This window comes from Maylandia zebra, linkage group LG16 (genome assembly GCF_041146795.1).
Source record: "Maylandia zebra isolate NMK-2024a linkage group LG16, Mzebra_GT3a, whole genome shotgun sequence".
Taxonomy (NCBI): Eukaryota; Metazoa; Chordata; class Actinopteri; order Cichliformes; family Cichlidae; genus Maylandia; species Maylandia zebra.
The window spans coordinates 18,270,054-18,283,591 of record NC_135182.1 but is presented as its reverse complement, the minus strand read 5'-3'; the positions used below and the strand labels follow the sequence as shown (position 1 = coordinate 18,283,591).

The 13,538-nt window shown below is 39.3% G+C and overlaps 1 long non-coding RNA gene across 1 annotated transcript; it reads right to left on the bottom strand.

Annotated features, from left to right (window-relative positions):
* Positions 1-7,252: 7,252 nt before the first annotated feature.
* On the bottom strand, positions 7,253-13,334 carry LOC143413035 (uncharacterized). The gene is made up of 3 exons (XR_013093591.1): positions 13,095-13,334; positions 9,030-9,185; positions 7,253-8,611 (listed from the first exon to the last, which is right to left on the bottom strand). It is a non-coding gene; the product is annotated as an uncharacterized LOC143413035 (long non-coding RNA).
* Between the last annotated feature and the right edge of the window lie 204 nt (positions 13,335-13,538).

Below are 13,538 nucleotides of genomic sequence, written 5' to 3'. Positions count from 1 at the left end.
TTCACTTTGGTAAAGAGCTCAGTCTGACCAGTGGCCGCAGCATGAACTTCCAGGTCTGAATATACTGATGAATTAAACTGGATCATTTTGTTTTAAAAACATCTGTTTTGTATTTCAAAATATTTTTTGAAGCGACTCTCAGGTGATGAAATAACCAGCGTGGGAGTCGCATTTCCATTTTCCACGACATTTTACAGAAAAAAAAGAAAAGCATCAACCACACGGTTTTACATGTTGTACTTTAACCTGCATATCACAGGCTTGGAAACAATGGGGTTTTTTTCTAAAATGTCCTCGATTTTCAACTTTAATCCTCGGGATTTAACTAAAATCCTCATTGCAAAACTGTTAGCGGTTTTATTTTCTTTAAGTTAACTTGACTTAAATGTTTCACAGTTGCAGTGCACTGCTGCTAACTCTGATATTTAAAAATTAAATATTCTGTCAATAACAACCACAGTAATAAAAGTTTGTTCTACCTATTTTTTAATAAATAATTTTAAATAATGGTCTAATTGCTGTTTTTGACATTGTCATCGTGATTTTTACTATGATAATTAATGATGTGAAAATCTGATATCATTACTGCCCTTTTTCTTTGAACATTGTCTGTTTTTCTAGTACTTGTATCTCACTATTTACAAATTAATTTTTATTAAGCCACTGTTACGGATTCAAATATTGGGGATGGATACAAGAGGAAAAACCAAAATAACAACACTGGTCCGGCCGGGTTGAGTCAAACGATGATTTTAATGATCACACGCGTGGGAGATGGACACCGTACGCAGACAGCATCAGATCTCAAAATGGTGGAGCATTGCTCAAACTCTTATAGCCTCTGGTGCCTCCACCTATTCATAAAAGCCTAAAAATTCACATTCTTTCTCTCACACAGTGCCTAAGCTACGACCTTGGCTCCCTGTTTATCTGCTCCTGCTGAGATGGGGCAGAAAACTCCAGTATGTTCTGTTCTCTTCTAATCAGACAAATAAGGCGATGACTTTCTGCGAACAGTATTTCTTATAACTCAGCAGTATAATGCATCATAAAACAATATCATTCATTCAAAATAAATCAGCAGTCTAATGTAATGCGAATCAATTTAACAAATGCAATAGTTATCAGCTTCTTCTAATTCAGGAGAATAATGCAAACTAAAACTACATAATAATTCACAATCTTTAATTAGGGGTCTAACATATGGCATAAAATAATATTATAATCCCACACTCCCCCTGTTGAGCTCTTTAGAATAAAGAGCTCACCTACACCCTGTAATCCAGTGTGACCGGGTTCATTTCTTCTCACTCCTGAGGTCCTTTGTCCCCCTGTTGGGCGAACCATATGTGAGATGACCTCTGTGTTTGCGCAGTTCAGATGCAAGAAAAACTATTATTACAACAGTAGCAGGTACAGATGACACTCCCCAGTTCTCCCACAGCTTTATTTTGGTGCTACCTTATACCCTTCAGACGTACTCAGACTAGAACCTCTGTCTGAGGAGCTTTTAGCCTTTATTTTATTGCTGCAGCTACCAGTGTCTTCCAGTTGGGTGATCCTCTGCTCTTCTTTCTTCAACCTCAGGGGTTAGACAACCCTTCAGTCGTTGCACAGATCAGGGGATTATTCTGCCCCGATTTCAAACAACGATCTGTGTATCCCCCAGAAAAAGGAACAGGAACGTGTCCCCCTTTTGACCAAGAGCCTCTTGAACCTCGCTGGTCTGGTGTTCCTGGATTTCCGCCAACCCCTTCATGGTTATTGCTGTGTTTATGGGATCCATCCTTTGAGGTGACTAATCGGAGCCCAAAATGCCATGACACTTGAACCCAGTTGGTGTCTCGGCAGTCACCGTGTCTGTCTCTGCTGCGAGGGATCCTCGTATATCTGTGACCTCGTCTGGTGTCTGTTCCTTCCTCTGTAAGAGACAGAAAACCAAAACACCTCTCTTCCTAGCTCTAATAATCTAATGTTGTTATCTACTGATCTTCTGGCGATTCAGAATTGGTTTAGAATATTCAGAATGTCCCAGGGACTCATTCCAATCATATCCTATGTGTGTGTAAGCGTGTTTGCATTTAGCCCTCTGCACTCAAGGCATTTCCTACACTTTATCAGTCCGGACCATCACGCCGAACGAAGCTTATGACCTTCAAAAGACCGAGTGCCAACTCATTACTGTATAAGCACATTTGCAAGGTGTGTCTGAAAATTATTAAAACCACTCATTTTAACAAAAGACATCAAAAACAAATTAGCCATTTTTAATTCTAACATCTGCCCCCCGTTTTCACAAAAATCATGTGTTTCCTTCTGCCTACCGTCCCACGGTTTCCTCTCCAGTGTGGTACTCAGCTTCTCATGAACACAGGCATTTTATCTTCTAAACGCTATTCAGTTCATTCCAATGATTAACGCTTAAACATGGAAATAATGATTTATGCTTCTCACTGATTCTCTAAAAAAGTCCGGAAACCTTTTGGGTCACTATTAGCTTAAGCTTTACTATACCTAAGTTATTAAAACACAAATGAAGTCATAAAAATGTTCATATAATCCTTGTTTGATGTTAAAACTCAACTTCCCCCCTTGTTTGACACATTCCCATGTGTCAAATCAACGGAGCTAGAAAATTTAAAAAAAAGGTTAGTGACCTCATATCTTAGAAAGCATGAGACCTTCTCCTATCCAGTGTCGTTGCTCCAGTCCTGTCATCCGGTGCCAGGGAATGAAGTCAATTTAATTGTCATGTTAGATCTGTTCAACTCCTGGCTCCGCCCAGAGCCTGCGTCCGCAGAATTGCCATGAAACAAAACCTGTATTAATATGAACTTCACTGGAATATGAACTTGTTGACACAGCAAAGGAACATTCTCTCCTTCTCGAGGACAGGCACTGACTCCCACTTATCTCCTGGAGCCAACTGTCCCTTATGGAGACACAACATTGCAGCTACAAGGTTTTGCAGATTGTTAAGTTGATCTGTGTGTAATGCTCTGAATCAGGTATGTAAAATTAAATGAATGTTGTTTAATCAACTGCCACTACTTAAAACTTAGCAAAAGATATAACTGAATAAAAGATCACAAAGAAAAGCATGACATCGGTGTTATGTAAGCGCGTGCGGCCTTCTATGCTCGAAGTCACTCCAGTCCATAGATCAGCCAAACATCGCGCTGACTGTAGCTTTTAACCCTTATTAACTTGAGCACAACTCTATAATGAGCAACAAACTGCAATATGTATAAAGATGATCATGGTTACACCTGCAATGAAAGATCATATGATTATCCTGACACCTGTAAATAGAAGATTAACCTGAGGTTATAACAATCACTGTAATACAAATGTTAATGTAATGTCAATAGCTTCAAGCAATGTTTAACGCAATGCTTGTTATATGATTCTGATGTAACGATAATGCTGATGCTGAAATAATAGTAAAACACCCCCTTTTATCCCGTTAATAAACTTCACACATAGACGTTTATAAATGCCTCTTTTAAATTATATTTCCCCCTGTCTTTCCCTTACTGACCACAGCAGGGGAAGCTTTGTTTTGATTCAGCCATGAATCCAGCTCACCTGATTCATCACTGAGCCCCACCGTCACTGGCATCTGACAGAGTGGCGCTGCATACTTGTCCTTTAATGTCACTATTTCCAATCTGTTAATTAGAGTGCTTAAACATGAAGTCCACAACAAGTCAATACAGCTGTAAATGTGGCCAATTATCAATCTATTACCAATCAATAATGAAAAATTGCTTTTATTTTATGCATGCTTTTAGTCAACCACTCACCCAGAGGATCTCCAATCCCAGAAAATTCCTTCTCCTTATTTAATGAGTCCGTCCTCCTTCCATGCCCTGGTAACTGGTCCATCCAGAGCCATATCATCTTGAAATATACACACAACAAGCCAAACCACACCTTGGTCACACCAACCCTTTTCCGCCCTGAAGATGTCCAACGCCATCTTAGTCTGGAACAGGCTTTTAACAGTTTTGCAATTTTCATTAGTTTTTATTTTTATTTAGTTTCGACTTCAGATTTTCGAATTTATATCAGTTTTAATTAGTTTTTATCAATTGTTGGCTAGTTTAGTTTAGTTTCTATTTTTTTTTTTGTTGAAAATCCTTAGTTTCAGTTTAGTTCCGATTAGTTTCAGTTATATTTTTAGTTGTGTTTGCAAAAATTAAGTGTAACAAAATCTCAGTTTCATCATCAGTCATGCTCTTCTGCTTATCCTTGGGTATTGAGACTATTAACTCTTGCAGCACCAGGTTTTCGTAATTTTGGTTCAAGTCAATTGATAAACTTTTTGAAGGCAATTGACTCACACAGTTATGTAGATGTCCCCGTCCTGTTGTCTCGGGATGCATCACGCTGCCTTGCATGGAGTTAGCTTCTGTTTCTGGGGATGAGGGTTGAGTGTGCTCCCTTACCTTTTCAAGGTAAGCTGGGTTAGCCTTCTTGTGTGACCTTTTCAAGTGCACTTTAAGGTTTGTGGGATTTTTTCCCTTTATAAATGTCCCTCATAATTTGTCTCTTTCCACTACAAGACACTTGCTTTATCCAAAACACAGTCATATTCAAAGTAATCCCAAATTGGACTCTGGCGCTTTCTCCCGACTTTTCCTGACATGATTCTGCGCGTGGACGGAGCAGCAACACAGACGACTCGACTAACGTGCTGCCACCTGCTGGCATAATGAGACGGCAAGAAAAAATCTGGAAACTAAACTTCATTTTCACCCTTGACTATTGTAGGACACGCACACATCAATGAAAACTAAACACATTTTGCTATAAATTCAGTTAATTTTAGTTAGTTTTGTGAACACTCATTACAGTTTTAGTTAGTTTTCCTTTTTTTTTTTTTTTTTTTTCGTTAACGAAAATGTTTTTTCACTTCTAGTTTTCGTTATTTCGTTAGTTTTCGTTAATGATAATAACCTTGCTCTGCACACTGGAATAAACATAATCAACATGATCAACATTTTACTGCGTGTTATTTCACCATCTTATCGATTCCAACTCTCCATCCTTATGTGGTTTGCGACATTATGTTTATCCACTCTGTCTCTAAATGTTTGAAGAATTTTTCATGTTTGAAAAATGAAAGTGAAATTTATGGTGTCATCACCCCTTCGGGGCTTACCTTTCCCAGTGTTGATGATATTCCTCCCTATTCTTTGCAAGTATTCCCTTTTGGTGGCGAGAAACTGTTGGTGTGGTCAAGTGGGTGCTGTAAAAACAAAAGCTCAGGACAGAACAGTTATCAGTCATGTACTTCATACAAAATTAGCATATATTTGATTTCATATTGATCCTCTGAGTGTAATGGTACATTTTAATTTGAATTTATCAAAGCTAAACACAATAATTTTTCTTTATTTTGGTCTTGTTCTTGTGCAGCACCACCTCCTATCACACGCCCCTGTCGGTTCTGTCCTACTTTTAAATTGCTGACTATTTCAAGAAAGCACCTAAAAAACGGGGACCAGTGTTTATTATTACATATCTCCATTTTGAATGTGACAAGCCTACCATTTCCCTGTTATCCATAGATATTAATAGAGTTTTTTGGCTTTTTTTCCCCCCCTCTATAACAGTTAATTGACTTTTTACAGTGGCCCGCTATGGTTAATAATAACATGTTCAGTCATGAGTGAAATCAAAGCTTTTCTTCACTTTAGCATTTAACCTTCCCAACAATATACTGTGATACATTAATCGAAACACAGCTACTAAAACACACTTTTCTTAATGCAAACATCAGTAACTCAAAATTAGCAACCAAAGGGTTAAGTCTGCAGTTCACACTCATGTGAAGCTACAGCCTCCTCCTTTAGTCTCTGTCATCCTTCTGTTCCTGTAAAAACAAAACAAAGCAAGACAAAACATCCACCCTTCTTTTACAGGCTGGGTGAATTGTTTGTGGACATTTACTAATCCTAAAGTCAGTACCGTTTTTTTCTCAGTATCAAGTCAGTTAAAACTTTTAGTCGTCAGTCCATCACAGGCCAGTCACATGCATACATCCACACACATTCATACCAGGTATTGCTGATAATGGAGTCTCACGCGCAACCTATTCGAGCCTCCATCACCAGCAAGATGACGTCATCATTTTAAAGGAAAACAGTTCCTTGTTTTTTGGACTGGATTGACTCGCTGCAATCCTTTTAGGCTCAGGACTTCTCATGTGATCAATGTCCCATATAAGTGAATTTCTCCAGAGCCCATTACAATCATGGAGAAAAATACGTTGCGACTGTTTCCAGTAAGAATATTTTATAGCGCTTTAAAGTTCAATCTCTCAGGCCTGGATTAAAGAGCTGATTTGTTAAATCAGGAACTCACAAAATACCAAAATATCACCACCGGTGGATCACACCTCTCAGATGTTCTTATTTCAGTGCACTGTAACAAAAGCAAAAACAAACGTAACCAATAAAATACTCATATAATAACAAATACTGGGGCCCATTGCAAACATGTCCAAGCATAAAACCATCTTCCTCTCTCTTAGAGAAAGAAAACAATCCAAACCTCACTGATAAAATAAAGCTAGTGTCAAGCAAAACCCAAAAATCAACCAAAACTTCACCAGAAAGTTTTTCTCACTCCCGGGACAATATTGTGTAGGAATACAGGTACTGTAACTCCTTTTTGCACTGAAAAAACATGTTGGATTTACTTGATTCAATAGTGGACACTGGTTGCACACAAATGTTTTGCTTTGGCAGAAACTTAAACAACTGAGTTAAATCAACACAACCTTTTCATGTTTAGTAAACCTGTGCATTTTGTGTTCATAAAACACGATTGAAACATGTTCAGATGGAGTAAGTTGAGCTGTTGGAATATTTTAATCCTTCAATTCTGTCAGTTTATTTCAACACTATTCAATAACTTTTATCCTCTTCATTATAATTTAAAGAATTGTATAAGTTTACATTGTTTTAAAAAGTGTTACATGCTTAAAATGATAACTCAATATGAAGAATGCGAATGAAATTGGAGTTCATTGAAAATGGATCCATTATAATTTTTTGTTTTATTTATTTTAATTTTATTTTTCTCCTTGTTACTATGTGGAGTGGTATATTCTGATTGTAAATTTGTTGTTTGGTTTGGGTTAGGACTGGAGATAAATGTTGTTAGTTTGTTCCCTGATTTTTGGTGCCCACTTGTAATATAAGTTGGAATGTATACTGAAAAAAATAATCAGTGGGATAAACATAAAAAAATTATTGTAAGCGGTTGCACGAAATTAAGTTATGTTTGGTTAACCTTAGTTTTTTATGTTATACCTGCACACATTTTTCTGGTAACACGAACATGACTTTTTTATGTTGTTGTTATGTTTTTCATTCCGGTCAAATATTTATAGAAACCACTTGTTTATCAGACATGAACTTTTTGTGTTAATTGTATTGGACTACTATGTGTTATATTGACAAGACAATTTTATGGTAAGCTTATTTTATTTTATAACAAATTTCTAATATATAATATATAATCTAATATATAATTGAGTGTTCAATAAATAAAACTAAATTAAGGCTGATCTTACTGTATGTACTGTACACTTTCTCTCAATCAAAGAAATAAGCAAAACATTTTTGAACAATGACCTGTATTTTTGAAAATACTACACAGTTGTAAAAATGGACTTTCAATTCAGGCTTCCAAAATATACATGAGTCATATTTGTACAATGCATCTCTTGAAAAACATTCCACAACATTCCTCAAAGTTATCTGCTGTAACCTGAATTCAACATTGTGGGGCCTTATGACATCGCGCTTATGTAAAAAATAGTTTTTTAAATGTAAGAGCCATAAGGTAATATGGCAACAGGGGTGTAATTATTAAAATAACACAAAGAAGAGACTTAAAATAACATTATAATCCACAGGCACACAACCAAGAGACCTAAACTGATTAGTATTGGCTTGCTTCTATCACTAAACATCACAATCACTAATACTAGACGATGCAATCTGTTTGTAGTGGTGCACCTTGGGAACAAAATTGCAAATTGGTGAAATTGGTGCAAGGCACCATTTCCATTGAGAAAAATGGACATTCAAAGTTTGAAAATTTTTTTTAAAAGAGCCATGGCTTGAAAAGTGAAAACTGCAGTAATAAAGGCCCCAAGTTGAAAAGTGCCAGAAAAATAAGTTTCACTATGTACTGCAACTTTACCAGTGCTGGCTTAAAAGAAAGGATGGTATATATTCGAAGAGGTAAACATGTTGTTCCCACATCATAACTGGAAAACTGTTCAATCGTACAGTCTGGTCCTGAGAACCTGGGCCTTCTTTGAAAGGCTGTTCCTTTTGAGCTCCATAACCAGTTTCTATAATACCTCGAAGGTATACTTTTCCAGTGGGTAGGTGAGGTTCAAAGTGTACATTAGTCCAAACAGCATTGCAGCTGCTAGGGTATAGTTATCCAAATCCTGCCAGACTCTCTGGCCTTCAAGGACTATCCCGATGTCCTCAGGGCTGCCATTGGCATCTCTTGACTTTATGATGTAAATTCCCATGGTTGTTTCCTTATTAGATCGTTGGATAATGGCTTCATCTGTGGCCTAGAAAATGCAGAATTCCAAAATTTAATTAAACAGAACACTGGTCAAAGAACATTATACCAAATCTTATTTCAATCTGTGTCACTATTCCAAAAAATGTTAACATTAACACATTAGGTGAACAAAAATGGATTCATTACAGCATGTGATTTGAGTCCTCAGAATGCTTAAAAAGGTAATGCATGAAGTGAAATCTCCATGCAAAGAAGCAGAATACTGTCAGAGCATAGAGAGGTGTTCAACTATGAACTCCACACATAGTTCTAATGCAGGTAAAAGAAGAAAAAAAAACGCACCCATGGTAAATTGTGAAAATCCCAGGTGATTTTCAACATACTCCTGGCATAGAGTGACAAGCAGCATTTTGTTAAAATTATTATTTTCCCTAGAGTGTATACACAAATTATTTTTTTCTTACCTGGGCCGTGGGCTCCAGAATGTTCTGCAGTCTTCTTCCTATTTGTCCTCCTCGCCTTTTGAAGACCTTTATGAGTTTGTCAGATAGCACATCTATATGCGAGAGTAATCTGGACTGCAGTGGCATGGTGGTAATGCGCTTAAACTCTGCATTTATCTAAAAAGAGAAGTTGTCACATAAAAATGCTGTCAAAATCTCAAATCTCACAAGGTTACATCCACACAAAGTTGTTATTTTTTGTCATATTACTATTTATTAGCTATGGGTCCCATGTTGCTGAGCAGTTCCATAGTTGCTCTTACTTCCATACCACCCAAAGCCTGTTTGCAACCACAGCAGTTGCCTCCTCCTGGCCATTTTGCAGTTCTGCCAAATGACCCAGAAACTACATCTATTATTGTCATATACACATCAAGGTCTTTCATTAATACTTAGTTAAATTAGTTAATTTGACCTTTCCAGAAAATTTACCTTACAGAATGTGAGATAACATATGCAAATCTTCACCCCCCCCAACAGAGCCCACCCCATGGCAAACTAGCTTATTTAACTGTTTAACTAAAACTAAACTAAATGGACACGAGTTTGTTAGTCTGTATTCACTGAGAAAAAACAAGCGGATGTGACTGGGCACACACTGAAAAAAAGCTAATGCACATAATATTGTCCTGCAGCTTAAGCTAGCATTATCGTTAGTTAACTTAAGGAATGATTTGTTTTTTCCATTATGTTGCTCAACAGCAATTCATGAGAAAAACTTCCCCATATAATGGATGTTCTCTTCGTTTCCTCTCAAACATGTAGTTTTCAGTTTACCTCGACAAAGTAAAGCTCAGCACCAAACGTAAACGAAGCAACGACAAAAAATGGCGGACCGCCACAGTGAATTTTCCCTCGCAGAACACGCCCTGGGGGGTGGAGTTTCAACAGAAAACGTAACTATTTTCTGTTATTTTGATATGACTGGTTTTAAAAGACTGAACATCCTTCTAAAACAAGTGAAAGGCGTGAGACTTAATTATGTTTAGACCAAAAATATAACTGATTCATGTTGGATATATTTACTGTATTTTTACTAATTTAACAACGTCATCATTGCATTAGTTGCTTTATGCTATAGCATTACGCTTACATTAGCTTGAAGCTCAAGGTCGTCATTTTATTTAATTTCTTTTTCTGGGCTCACAAACAGGACACACAACATTTAGATAACCGTTACACTGAATCTTGGGTCTGTGTTGAGTCTTCCAGCTGCTGACTACAGAAGCTAGATTGACCTTTCAGCATGTTTTTAGCGGCTGTGGCTATGTGCTGGTAATGTTACCGTGTGTGAGCAGTCACATTGGCAGCAGACATGTTTCAACAAACTAGTCATATCAGAATCAGAATCAGAATACTTTATTGATCCCTGGGGGAAATTATTTTTTGTTACAGTGCTCCATTTTAAACCAACATTAAGACAAGACAGACAATACGCTAACTAAGAATAGTACAATATATACATATATATACATACATACATACATAAGTCACTTATAAATAAATATTTGGAAAAGAAACATGTGTAGTTGTAGCAGCAAACAGTGTGTTAAGTGGATGCGTTGTACAGGGAGATGGCCACAGGCAGGAATGATTTCCTGTGTCGTTCAGTGGTGCTTTTCGGTAATCTCAGTCTCTCACTGAACGAGCTCCTGTGACTGACCAACATGTCATGGAGTGGGTGGGAGGTGTTATCCAACATTGTCTTTATCTTGGACAGCATCCGCCTCTCCGACACCACCTTGAGGGAGTCCAGCTCCATCCCCACAACATTGCTGGCCTTACGGATCAGTTTATTAAGTCTGTTGGCATCTGCGACCCTCAGCCTGCTCCCCCAGCATGCAACAGCATAGAGGATCGCACTGGCCACCACAGACTCATAGAAAATCCTCAGCATTTTCTGGCAGATGTTGAAGGACCTCAGTCGCCTCAAAAAATAGAGACGACTCTGGCCCTTCCTGTAAAGTGCTGTGGTGTTTTTAGCCCAGTCCAGTTTATTGTCAATGTGTACTCCAAGGTATTTATAGTCCTCCACAATGTCAACACTGACCCCCTGGATTGAAACAGGGGTCAAGTGTTTCCTGGTCTTCCCGAAGTCCACGATCAGTTCCTTGGTCTTTGCCACGTTGAGCTGCAGATGATTCTGCTCACACCACGTGACAAAGGAGTCGACCACAGCCCGGTACTCTGTCTCATCATCCCTGCTGATGCATCCAACCACCGCAGAGTCATCAGAAAACTTCTGAAGATGGCAGGTCTCTGTGCAGTGGCTGAAGTCTGTGGTGTAGAGGGTGAAGAGGAAGGGGGAGAGGACAGTCCCCTGTGGTGCCCCTGTGTTGCTAATCACCTTGTCAGACACACACTGTGGGAGACGTACATATTGTGGTCTTCCTGTCAGGTAATCAACAATCCAGGACACCAGAGAAGCATCCACCTGCATCGCTGCTAACTTATCACCCAGGAGGGTCGGCCTGATGGTGTTGAAAGCACTGGAAAAGTCAAAAAACATGACCCTCACAGTGCTCGCCGGCTGGTCCAGATGGGTGTAGACACGATTGAGCAGGTAGATGATGGCGTCCTCTGTTCCGAGACGAGGCTGATAAGCGAACTGAAGGGGATCCAGATGTGGTCTTACTATGGGTCGCAGCTGGTCCAGGATGAGCCTTTCCAGGGTCTTCATTATGTGGGAGGTCAGTGCCACGGGCCTGTAATCCTGGGGGCCACTGGGACGAGGCGTCTTTGGTACAGGGACGAGGCACGATGTCTTCCACATCACCGGGACCCTCTGCAGACTCAGACTCAGCATAAACAGTTTATGAAAGACTCCACACAGCTGGGGGGCACAGGCCTTGAGGACAAGGGGACTCACTCCGTCTGGTCCAGCAGACTTGCCTGAGTGAAGTCTCCTCATTTGCATCTCAACCTGGTATTGAGTGAAGGTGATGGGTGGGGGAGGGGTGTCAGGAATCTCACAGGAGGCAACATGTGAAGAGAGAGGCTGGCACAGTGGTGTGGCTCTGGATTCCAGGCTGACTGCAGGTGAGGTTGTGGGGGTGGGAGCAGACACTGTGGTGTCGAATCTATTGAAAAACAGATTCAACTCGTCGGCTCTATTCTCACCTCCCTCAGCTCCCCTGCTGTTGGTTGGCCTGAATCCAGTGATGGTCTTCATGCCCCTCCACACCTCTCTCATGCTGTTCTGCTGGAGTTTCCACTCCAGCTTCCTCCTGTAATTGTCCTTAGCCTCTCTGATCTTGTCCTTTAGTAACACCTGGACCTTCCTCACCTCCTCTTTGTTGCCCCCTCTGAAAGCCCTCTTCTTGTTGTTGAGGAGGGCTTTGATGTCCTTAGTCACCCACGGCTTGTTATTTGGGTAACAATGAACAGTCTGAGCTGGAACAATGGAGTCGGTGCAGAAAGTTATGTAGTCTGTGATACACTCAGTAAGCCCATTGATGTCCTCGGCGTGAGGCTCACAGAGTGTTTCCCAGTCGGTCACCTCGAAACAGCCCTGTAGTTCCGCTATTGCCTCCTCTGACCACCTCCTAACAGTCCTGGTGGTCACAGGTTCCCTCCTCACAATTGGCACATAGCGGGGGGGGGGGGGGTGAGGTGAATCAGGTTATGATCTGACCTACCAAGTGGGGGGAGGGAGGAGGAGCTGTATGCATCCTTGACGTTAGCATACAGTAATATCCCAGCCCTACATTAGCTTGTTTAATGGTTAAGACACTGCAGGTACCACCACTTACTACAGACACCGATGCAAGTTTGTAATAGTCTGGTAATTTAGACTGAAAGAATATACAAACAATATTAACTCACATTATATATGTTAATTACTAATTTGCTTATCGCATAATTTCGGTTACCATTAGCTAACTGGAGCTAGCTAACATTGGCCTTTCATGGTTTTCGATAAACAGCCCACATACCTGTAAAATGACAACACCCCAGTAAAAGTCCACATATATAAAGGGTCTACACTCTTTCTCACTGGTGTGTTAGCTTTAAAATCCTATTTACCTTCAAGTGTAAAACTCCAGATGGTAGTAGATTTTCCAAAGCGAGAGACAAAAATGGCGGACAGTGCAGCCGATTTTTCCTTTCCAGGGGGCGGAGCTTGAGGATAAAACACGACTAACTTGTTTCTTTTCAACATGATTTGTTCTAAAAGAATGAATATTCTTAAAGAATATGTGAAAATTAAAAGACAAAAATATGTTTAGATGTGAAATTTAAATTAGTCATGCTGGATATATGAAGTAATTCTATGCAGATTCAACAACCACCCTATTGCATTTTTTTCAGTGTAGATAAGGGGCAGGGTTTAATAAGAATATTTTCTTCTTCCTGCTCCTTTTCACACATGGTTGTAGTGCTTTATTGATAGAAAGTGTGGTTGGTTTGTTTGATCTGTTGTACCAAGTGTGAAATAAATAAATAAAATGAAATGAAATAACTTTTATC